Source organism: Triticum urartu, chromosome 2A, assembly GCF_056163025.1.
Source record: "Triticum urartu cultivar PI428250 chromosome 2A, HENAU_Tu73, whole genome shotgun sequence".
Lineage (NCBI taxonomy): Eukaryota > Viridiplantae > Streptophyta > Magnoliopsida > Poales > Poaceae > Triticum > Triticum urartu.
The window spans coordinates 134,242,133-134,254,054 of NC_141874.1; positions in this window are offsets into that span (position 1 = coordinate 134,242,133).

An 11,922-nucleotide genomic window follows, 5' to 3' on the forward strand; every position below is an offset into this window, starting at 1 on the left:
CCGGACTCCTGGACTATGAAGATACAAGATTGAAGACTTCGTCCCGTGTCCGGAAGGGACTTTCCTTGGCGTGGAAGGCAAGCTTGGCGATACGGATATGTAGATCTACCATTGTAACCGACTCTATATAACCCTAACCCTCTCCGGTGTCTATATAAACCGGAGGGTTTTAGTTCGTAGGACAACATACAGAACAACAATCATACCATAGGCTAGCTTCTAGGGTTTAGCCTCTCCGATCTCGTGGTAGATCTACTCTTGTACTGCCCATATCATCAATATTAATCAAGCAGGACGTAGGGTTTTACCTCCATCAAGAGGGCCCGAACCTGGGTAAAACTTTGTGTCCCTTGCCTCCGGTTACCATCCGGCCTAGACACACAGTTCGGGACCCCCTACCCGAGATCTGCCGGTTTTGACACCGACAGTCTCTCTCTTGTCAGGAGAGCCCTGGCCGGATTATGGCCAACAGGATTGGGATGCGGACGACGAAGAAATTCGACGCCCACCCACCACCCACTTCGTAGCCACTATCGATGATTTAACCGACATGCTCAACTTTGACTCCGAAGACATCGACGGTATGGACGATGATGTAGGAGACGAACATGAACCAGCACCTATAGGGCACTGGAAAGCCACCTCGTCATATGACATATACATGGTGGATACACCCAACGAAGGCAATGGCGACGAGATAGCGGAGGATGACCCTTCCAAGAAGCAACCCAAGCGCCGATGTCAGCGGCACCGCTCTAAGTCCCGCCAAAGCAAAAGTGGTGATACTGGCACAGGAGATAATAACACTCCGGATAGTGCCGAAGACAACAACAATCCCCTCCAGCAAGATTTAGAGCAGGAGGATGAAGGAGCCAGCTCTCCTGAGAGAGTGGCAAACGGAGAGGAGGAGGATGATCACATGCCCCCCTCCGAAGATGAGGCAAGCCTCGGCGATGATGAATTCGCCGTACCAGAGGATCCCTTCGAACAAGAGCGCTTCAAGCGCCGGCTTATGGCCACGGCAAATAGCCTGAAGAAAAAGCAGCAGTAGCTTCAAGCTGATCGAGACCTGCTAGCTGACAAATGGACTGAAGTCCTCGCGGACGAGGAATATAAACTCGAGCGCCCCTCCAAGAGTTACCCAAGGCGCAGGTTACTACCCCGACTGGAGGAAGAAGCGTATGATACGGCTGATCGACCACCTCGTGGCCACGATAGAGAGGCATTCCAGCCAAAAGCTCAGCCTCCACCCCAACGCCATTCAAATAAAAAGGCATGGGGAGATAGGCCAGACCTACGAGACATATTGGAGGACAAGGCAAAGCATTCAAGATCGATCTACAGATCACGAGGGTGCACCACTCTGCAAGACGACAAACGTCACGCCGGATACAGTAAAAGCAAATCCGGCCGGGCCGAACACAGCGGGCGATACCCATTCGAGCTGCGTCGCGATATAGCCCAATACAGAGGCACCACACACCCCTTATGCTTCACAGACGAAGTAATGGAACATCAATTCCCAGAAGGTTTCAAACCTGTAAATATTGAATCATACAACGGCACAACAGATCTCGTAGTATGGATTGAGGATTTCCACCTCCACATCCACATGGCCCGTGGCGATGACTTACACGCCATCAAATACCTCCCACTAAAGCTCAAAGGACCAGCGCGGCATTGGCTGAACAGCTTGCCAGCGGACTCCATTAGCTATTGGGAAGATCTGGAAGCCGCATTCCTCGACAACTTTCAGGGCACTTATGTGCGACCACCAGACGCCGATGATTTGAGCCACATAATTCAGCAGCCAGAAGAATCGGCCAGGCAATTCTGGATTCGGTTCCTTACAAAGAAAAATCAAATCGTCGACTATCCGGACGCGGAGGCCTTAGCGGCTTTCAAGCACAACATCCAAGATGAGTGGCTAGCCGGCACCTTGGTCAGGAAAAGCCAAAATCTATGGCAACTCTCACGACACTCATGACCTGCTTTTGTGCGGGAGAAGACAGCTGGCTGGCTCGCAGTAATAACATATCAAAGAACCATGGTACCTCAGATACCAAGGACGGCAATAGCAGGTCACGTCGCAACAAGCATAAGCGCCGCATTAACAGCGAAAATACTAAGGATACGGCAGTCAATGCCGGATTCAAAGGCTCTAAACCCGGTCAGCGGAAAAAGCCATTCAAACAAAGTACGCCGGGTCTGTCTAGCTTGGACCGTATACTCGATCGCTCGTGTCAAATACACGGCACCCCAGACAAGCCAGCCAATCACACTAATAGGGATTGTTAGGTGTTCAAGCAGGCCGGCAAGTTAATTGCCGAAAACAAGGACAAGGGGCCGCATAGCGATGACGAGGAGGAGCCCCGGCAGCCGCACACTGGAGGACAGAAAGGTTTCCCCCGCAAGTGCGGACGGTGAACATGATATACGCAACCCACATCCCCAAGAGGGAGCGGAAGCGTGCGCTTAGGGACGTATATGCGTTGGAGCCAGTCGCCCCAAAGTTCAACCCTTGGTCCTCCTGTCCGATCACCTTCGATCGCAGGGACCACCCCACTAGTATCCGTCATGGCGGATTCGCCGCACTGGTCCTAGACCCAATCATTGACGGATTTCACCTCACTCGAGTCTTATGGACGGCGGCAGCAGCCTGAACCTGCTTTATCAGGACACAGTGCGCAAAATGGGTATAGACCCCTCAAGGATCAAACCCATGAAAACGACCTTTAAGGGCGTCATTCCAGGTGTAGAGGGCCATTGCACAGGCTCAATTACACTGGAAGTGGTATTCAGATCCCCGGATAATTTCTGAAGCGAAGAGTTAATCTTCGATATAGTCCCGTTCCGCAGTGGTTATCACGCGCTGCTCGGGCGAACCGCATTCGCTAGATTCAATGCGGTACCGCATTATGCATACCTCAAGCTCAAGATGCCAGGACCTCGCGGGGTTATTACAGTCAATGGAAACACAGAGCGCTCTCTCCGAACAGAGGAGCACACCGCGGCCCTCGCAGCAGAAGCGCAAAGCAACCTCTCAAGGCAATCAACTAGTTCGGTGCTTCAAAGCCCGGACACCTTCAAGCGCACTCGGGGCAATCGGCAAATAGACCGCCTGGCACGATCTGAGCTTGCGTAGCAATATGGCGGCCACCCCAATCCCAGCCAGCAGCGAAACTCGTGCCGCGCGTACATAATTACGCATTAAAAATACCATGGGCATAGGTGGGGAGGGGGGCACAACTGTGGCACGCCCCAAAACGCGGCCTAAACCGCACTAGGGGCTTCCCATTTGGTTATTTTTCTTTTTCTTTCAGGACCTTAATCTCTGGAAACACTGTCTGGCAGCACTATTGCCGAACACATGATACAGCAACCAAGGAGGCGAACAGCTACGTCATACCACGAAATTCCCAGGTTGATAATAGTAACGAGCGAAATATTCGATTTCATATCATTCCTCAGCTTGCCCTTGGAAGGGACATAGTCCTACTCTTTGCTTATCGCACTATCTGTATCACTCTGCTTTAACGCAATTTTTTAATAAACAATGCATGACATTACGACTATTATTGCATTCTTGTTTTATATTTATATGTGTGTGTGTGTGTTCATTAATGACGCCTTGCAACCGTACACTCTGGTACGACCAATACACCAAGGGCTTACGTACCCCACAATGCGGTGTGAAAAGTCCGAACACTTTCACAAGTGCGGCACCCCGAACTTATAGCATTATATGCATCAGCTCCGAATCATGTCTTTGGTCAAATGTTGGGTTTGCCCAGCTCCTATGTTTTGGTACCTTAAGTTCCGCTCTATCAGCTAAGGTAGCGCTAGGAGAACTACTGCGATTGTGCCCCGGTTCTGCCGGGCTTAGCACCTCAGTAGAGAAAGCTAAAACTGACTGTCATGATAAGGCGAGAGACTGGTCGCTGTTCGGCGAGGTTTTTCGAGTCCCTAAAGACTTATGTCGCTTAGGGTGAGGGGCCGGCCCTGTCCGGCTTACAGGCGTGTATCGCGCCCCGAATTCGGCCTTCCGAATACCAGGGGCTTCGCTGAAATTTAAAATTATAGAATTCTATGGCCAAGTGAGAGTGATAAAACATTATTAGTCCGGTTGCCTTGTTCGTTGTGCTGAGCACCTCCCTCGAAGGACCCAAATATGGGAACAAGAGTGCTCAGGTTTATCCCGAACACCCTAGCACTCGTGGCATGGGGGCAGAAGCCGAGGACTAGCCATCTCTCAGATTGGATAAACAGCCAAACAGAAGGTAATATTTTAAATTCAAACAAGCATTGCATAGCGAATATGAAACATGTTTTCATAAATACAGGATAAAACGAGCGAGTTTACTCAAATATTACATCTTTTGAACACTCATCCGCGATAAGACGGGCACCCGGCAGAACACCCTCGTAGTACATCTCGGGATGGCGGTGCTCCTTGCCCTCCGGCGGCCCCTCCTTGATCTGCTTCACGGCGTCTAGCTTGACCCACTGCAATTTCACACGGGCGAAAGCCCGGCGTGCACCTTTAATGCAGATGGATCGCTTGACGACCTCCAGCCGTGGGCAGGCATCCACAAGCCGCCTCACCAGGCCGAAGAAGCTGTTCGGAAGGGCGTCGCCATCCACAACCAGACTATGAAGCCCTTCATGGCCTGATCGGCCGCCTTATGTAGCTCGACCATCTGCTTCAGCTGGTCGCTCATCGGCACCGGATGTTCGGCCTCAGCATACTGAGACCAGAACAGCTTCTCCATCGAGCTTCCGTCCTCGGCCTGGTAAAATTGTGCGGCATCGGACACACTACGGGGCAAATCTGTGAATGCTCCTGAAGAGCTCCGGATCCGGGTAAGTAATCGGTAATTTACTTTTACATGCTTGCTTTGCATATAGAAAGCCTTACCCGCCGCTATCTTCTTCATCGCGTCGATCTCTTGGAGGGCCTTTTGGGCCTCGGCCTTGGCACTTTTTATACTCTCGAGGGCCGCGGCAAGCTCAGACTCCCGCGTCTTGGAGTCAAGCTCCAACGTCTCGTGCTTCGCCACAAGAGCCTGGAGCTCTTGCTGCACCTCGCCCACCCGAGCCTCATGCTTCTCTCGCTCGGTGCGCTCCTTGGCCACTGTATCTTCGGCCTTGGCCAGCGCTTGCTTGAAGGTCGCCACCTCGTTCGTGGCCCCTGGCAAACATACAATGATCCTGTCATTTTGCAATCGCGTCCTTTTTCATATATACATATCTATAGACGGGGTATTACTTACCCTTGTTCTCCTCGAGATACCTCTTGGCAAGGCCGAGCTCTTTCTTAGACCCCCTCGAGGTCCTGCTTCAGTACGGCGACCTCCGCAGTTAGTGCGGCGGACGCCAGCAGCGAAGCCTGCATATGCACATTGACATACTTATATTAGACTCCTGCGATATTATTTGATCCTCTGTTCAGCTTTTCTTTGTGTACACCGAACAAAGCATCAGGGGCTACTGTCTATGCGGTAATATTTCTACTAGATTTTAAAACACTTACCTCAAAGCCTGTTAGAAGGCTGGCACAGGCTTCAGTCAATCCGCTCTTGGCGGACTGAACCTTCTGGATCACCACACTCATGATAGTGCGGTGCTCCTCATCGATGGAAGCGCTGCGAAGCGCTTCCAGCAGATTGTCCGGTGCCTCTGGATGGACAGAGGTCACCGGCACAGGCGTTTTGCCCCTCTTAGAAGGAGGCCGCCTGCCCGAGCCCGGAACCGCTGGAGGGTCTGGCGCGGTGTTCGGCTGAGGACCGAACTCGGAGCTCTCGGGGGCCATGTCCCCTCGGCTCCCGGAGTCCGGAAGGTCGCCTTGAGGCGCCTCCGGGACTGTCTCCCCTCGATCCGGTGCCTCTTGATACAACACCTCGACGTCGTCGGCAGGATGAGGGGAGGTGGCAGTCGGGACTGGATCGCTATCCATGTCCGACGAGCCCAGGGAGCCGTCCGATGATACCTCGATATTGGCTCGTGGCGGCCTGCGTAATTATGTTCGGCGATTAGGAAAAGCAATGTGACAAAGGAATCCTATGGGTTACTTTGGTATCCGAATACTTACGATCTCCCCGGGGGCTTGACCCTGGGCAAGCACTCGCCTTCGCCTTCGTCGGTGGCGGTGGAACTATCCAGAAGGAGAGTCTTTCCCTTCTTGGACCCTCCGGCCTCCCTAGTTGGGGCAGCCTTCCTTTTTCTGTCTCCCCTAGTCAGTGGGGGAGCATCTTCTTCTTCTTCTTCCTCGTCTTCAGGGGAAGAGTGCACCGCAGAGTCATCGGACGATGAGTCCGACGACGCCTGGCGTCGGGAACTCTTTCGAGCTCCCTTGGCCTTCTTGGTCTTCTCCGGCACCTTATAAGGGGCCGGAGTCAACATCTTCGCCAGAAGAGCGTCTGCAGGGCCTTCGGGCAAGGGAGTCGGACAGTCGATCTGTCCGGCCATCTTCTGCCAGTCCTGTCAAAGGTACGGGAGTTTAGATCCCGCATAGAGTCAATCTATATATAAAAAAATAAGTATCCTGTGAAAGGTAAAGCAGCTTACCACACTGGCTTGGCGCTTCCCGCTGAATCCGCGATCCTTAGTAATAGGGGGGACCTAGGCGCTTTTGAACAGCACCCTCCAGGCGTCTTCATGAGTCGTGTCGAAGAGCATGTTTAGAGTTCGGTGCTACGCCGGATTGAATTCCCACAAGTTGAACTCCCGTTGTTGGCACGGGAGTATCCGGCGGATGAGCATAACTTGGACTATGTTGACAAGCTTGAGCTTCTTGTCCACCATGTTTTGAATACATGTTTGGAGTCCGGTCAGCTCTTTCGAACTACCCCAGGACAGGCCCTTCTCTTTCCAGAAGGTGAGCCATGTGGGGAAGCCAGATCGGAACTCGGGGGCCGCCGCCCATGCAGGGTCGCGCGGCTCGGTGATATAGAACCACCCCGATTGCCACCCCTTTATGGTTTCCACAAAGGAGCCCTCGAGCCATGTTATGTTGGGCATCTTGCCCACCATGGCACCTCCGCACTCCGCCTGGCGGCCGCCCACCACCTTCGGCTTGACATTGAAGGTCTTCAGCCATAAGCCAAAGTAAGGCCTCGCACACGACGATAAACGCCAAGATGTTGAGGACGAAGTTCGGGGCCAGATTATGGAAATCCAGGCCGTAATAGAACATGAGCCCCCGGACGAATGGATGGAGAGGGAATCCCAGTCCACGGAGGAAATGGGTGAGGAATACTACCCTCTCATGGGGCCTGGGGGTGGGGATGAGCTGCCCCTCATCTGGGAGCCGGTGCGCAATGTCGTCGGGCAGGTATCCGGCTCTCCTCAGTTTCTTGATGTCTCCCTCCGTGACGGAGGATACCATCCACTTGCCTCCCGCTCCGGACATGATTGGAGAAGGTCGAGGTGGGAAGTGCGGACTTGGGTGCTGGAGCTCGAGTGTGTGAAAACGGATGAGCAGAGGAGGAAGAAGGCGTGGATAGAAAGGTGAATCCTTATCCCTTTATATGGGCGGAAGAAACTAAGCGTCCCCACTTGCCTGGTAAAACTCGCTTATCCCCCAAGCGTCGCAATTGATGGCGCGGTTGGGTTACCCACGCCCGTATTGATGAGAATCCCGTAATAAGGGGACACGATCTCCGCTTTGACAAGACGTGTCGAAAAACTGCCTCGCGTTATGTGTGGGGCTGGTTAAGAGAAACGGTTTGAATAATCACCGGGCCATGACATAACGTCATGCTTCCAAAACAATCCAGCAAATTAGATCTGCGAAAATATTATTCTCTCTACGGTGGAACATGGAACTTATTTTGCAGGGTCAGACACTATCCTCGTATTCAAATTCTTCTGATGTATTCGGAGAAGGAACCCGCCTTGCAATGCCGAAGACAATACTGCGTGCCGGACTCATCGTCATTGAAGCCTGGTTCAGGGGCTACTGAGGGAGTCCTGGATTAGGGGGTCGCCGGACAGCCGGACTATCTCCATTGGCCGGACTGTTAGACTATGGAGATACAAGATTGAAGACTTCGTCTCGTGTCTGGATGGGACTCTACTTGGCGTGAAGGCAAGCTAGGCAATACGTATATGGATATCTCCTCCTTTGTAACCGACCTTGTGTAACCCTAACCCTCTCCAGTGTCTATATAAACCGAAGGGTTTTAGTCCGTAGGACAACAACCATAACATACAATCATACCATAGGCTAGCTTCTAGGGTTTAGCCTCTCTGATCTCGTGGTAGATCTACTCTTGTACTACCCATATCATCAATATTAATCAAGCAGGACGTACGGTTTTACCTCCATCAAGAGGGCCCGAACCTGGGTAAAACATCGTGTCCCCTGCCTCCTGTTACCATCCGGCCTAGACGCACAATTCGGGACCCCCTACCCGAGATCCGCCGGTTTTGACACCGACAATAGCCTTTACTATGCCTATTTTAGAAGTCCACATGTTGTTGTTTGAAAACAGAAAGTTTACCGCTGTTGCAATACTTTCCTAGAAAAGTCAGAATGTGATAAAATGTTGAAACCTTTTGCATACTAAGCTCTGATAAATTTATTATAGTGGGAATTTTCGTTCAAATTTTTTGGATCTAGGGAAGTATGGATCTTGCTGCACTCTTTACAGACTGTCCTATTTAGGCAGATTGATGTTATGTTTGCATTGTTTACATATGTTTGCTTCTTTAATGATTCTATCTGAGGATAGGATTATTAAATATGTAGAGGCATTTAGTATGCAATGTTGAATAATAATTTTAGTGGTTTGCTACAGTAGAGTATGATAAGGGTTTTGCAATGGTTTATACTAACTTATCTCACGAGTCCTTGTTGAGTTTTGTGTGGATGAAGCTTTTGAGATTTAGGGAGACCGTGATATGAGAGGAATTAAGGAGACACAAAAGCTCAATCTTGGGGATTCCCAAGGCATACCAAGATAATATTTCAAGAGGTCTCAAGCGTCTAAGCTTTGGGATGCCCCGGTTGGCATCCCACTTTTCTTCTTCAACAACTATCTGTTAGTTTCAATTGATCCTAAGTTTTTGCTTCTTCACATGATGTTTGCCATTCTTAGAATGTCATTTTCTTTTGTTTTTCTTGCTGTTTGAATAAAGTATCAAGATCTGAAATTATTAAATGTTAGAGGGTCTTCACATAGTTGCACATTTATTCGACTACTCATTGATCTTCACTTATATCTTTCGGAGTAGTTTGTCATTTGCTCTAGTGCTTCACTTATACCTTTTTAGAGCACGGTGGTCGTTTTATTTTATAGAAATAGATGAACTCTCATGCTTCACCTAGATTATTTTGAGAGTCTTAATAGCATGGTAATTTCCTTAAAATCCTAATATGCTAGGTATTCAAGAATAATAAAATTCTCTTATGAGTGTGTTGAATACTATGAGAAGTTTGATACTTGATAATTGTTTTGAGATATGGAGATGGTGATATTAGAGTCATGCTAGTTGAGTAGTTGTGAATTTGAGAAATACTTGTGTTAAAGCTTGTGATTCCCGTAGCATGCACGTATGGTGAACCGTTATGTGATGAAGTCAAAACATTATTTATTTATTTATTGTCTTCCTTATGAGTGGCGGTCGGGGACGAGCGATGGTATTTTCCTACCAATCTAACCCCCTGGTTGCATGCGCGTAGTACTTTGTTTCGATAACTAATAGATTTTTGCAATAAGTATGTGAGTTCTTTATGACTAATGTTGAGTCCATGGATTATACGCACTCTCACCCTTCCACCATTGCTAGCCTCTCTAGTACCATGCAACTTTTGTCGGTACCATAAACCCACCATTTACCTTCCTCAAAACATCCACCATACCTACCTATTATGGTATTTCCATAGCCATTCCGAGATATATTGCCATGCAACTTTCCACCGTTCCGTTTATTATGACACGCTTCATCATTGTCATATTGCTTTGCATGATCATGTAGTTGACATCATATTTGTGGCAAAGCCATCGTTCATAATTCTTTCATACATGTCACTCATGAGTCATTGCACATCCCGGTACACCGCTGGAGGCATTCATATAGAGTCATATCTTGTTCTAAGTATCGAGTTGTAATTCTTGAGTTGTAAGTAAATAAAAGTGTGATGATCATCATTATTAGAGCATTGTCCCAGTGAGGAAAGGATGATGGAGACTATGATTCCCCTGTAAGTCGGGATGAGACTCCGGATGAAAGTAAATAGAAGAGGCCAAAGAAGCCCAAATAAAAAAAGAGAAAAAAAGAGGCCATGAAAAAAGAGAAAGGCCCAAATAAAAAAATAAAAAAATGAGAGAAAAAGAGAGAAGGGGCAATGCTACTATCCTTTTACCACACTTGTGTTTCAAGGTAGCACCATGATCTTCATGATAGAGAGTCTCCTATGTTGTCACTTTCATATACTAGTGGGAATCTTTCATTGTAGAACTTGGCTTGTATATTCCAGTGATGGGCTTCCTCAAAATGCCCTAGGTCTTCATGAGCAAGCAAGTTGGATGCACACCCACTAGTTTCTTTTGTTGAGCTTTCATACACTTATAGCTCTAGTGCATCCGTTGCATGGCAATCCCTACTCACTCACATTGATACCTATTGATGGGCATCTCCATAGCCCGTTGATACGCCTAGTTGATGTGAGACTATCTTCTCCTTTTTGTCTTCTCCACAACCACCATTCTATTCCACCTATAGTGCTATGTCCATGGCTCGCGCTCATGTATTGCGTGAAGATTGAAAAAGTTTGAGAACATAAAAAGTACGAAACAATTGCTTGGCTTGTCATCGGGGTTGTGCATAATTTAAATATTTTGTGTGGTGAAGATGGAGCATAGCCAGACTATATGATTTTGTAGGGATAGCTTTCTTTGGCCATGTTATTTTGAGAAGACATAATTGCTTAGTTAGTATGCTTGAAGTATTATTATTTCTATGTCAATATTAAACTTTTGTCTTGAATCTTATGGATATGAATATTCATGCCACAATTAAGAAGAATTACATTCAAATTATGCCAAGTAGCACTCCGCATCAAAAATTCTGTTTTTATCATTTACCTACTCGAGGACGAGCAGGAATTAAGCTTGGGGATGCTGATACGTCTCCAACGTATCTATAATTTTTGATTGCTCCATGCTATATTATCTTCTGTTTTGGATGTTTATGGGCTTTATTATACACTTTTATATTATTTTTTGGGACTAACCTATTAACCCGGAGCCCAGTGCCAGTTTCTGTTTTTTTGCCTATTTTAGGGTTTCGAAGAAAAGGAAAATCAAATGGAGTCCAATTGACCTGAAACTTCACGGAACTTATTTTTGGAAGGAAAGCAACCCGGGAGACTTGGAGTCCACTTCAAGGGAGCTTCGAGGAAGCCACGAGGTAGGGGGGCGCGCCCACCCCCCCTGGGCGCGCTCTCCACCCTCGTGGGCCCCTCGTAGCCCCCCTGACATACATCTTCCGCCTATATATCTCCATATACCCTAAAACTACCGGGGAACACAATAGATAGGGAGTTCTGCCGCCAGAAGCCTCCGTAGCCACCGAAAACCAATCTAGACCCGTTCCGACACCCTGCCGGAGGGGGCAATCCCTCTCTGGTGGCCATATCCATCATCCTGGTGCTCTCCATGACGAGGAGGGAGTAGTTCTCCCTCGGGGCTGAGGGTATGTACCAGTAGCTATGTGTTTGATCTCTCTCTCTCTCTCGTGTTCTTGAGGTGATACGATCTTGATGTATCGCGAGCTTTGCTATTATATTTGGATCCTATGATGTTTCTCCTCCCCCTCTCTCTCTTGTAATGGATTGAGTTTCCCCTTTGAAGTTATCTTATCGGATTGAGTCTTTAAAGATTTGAGAACACTTTATGTATGTCTTGTCGTGCGTAT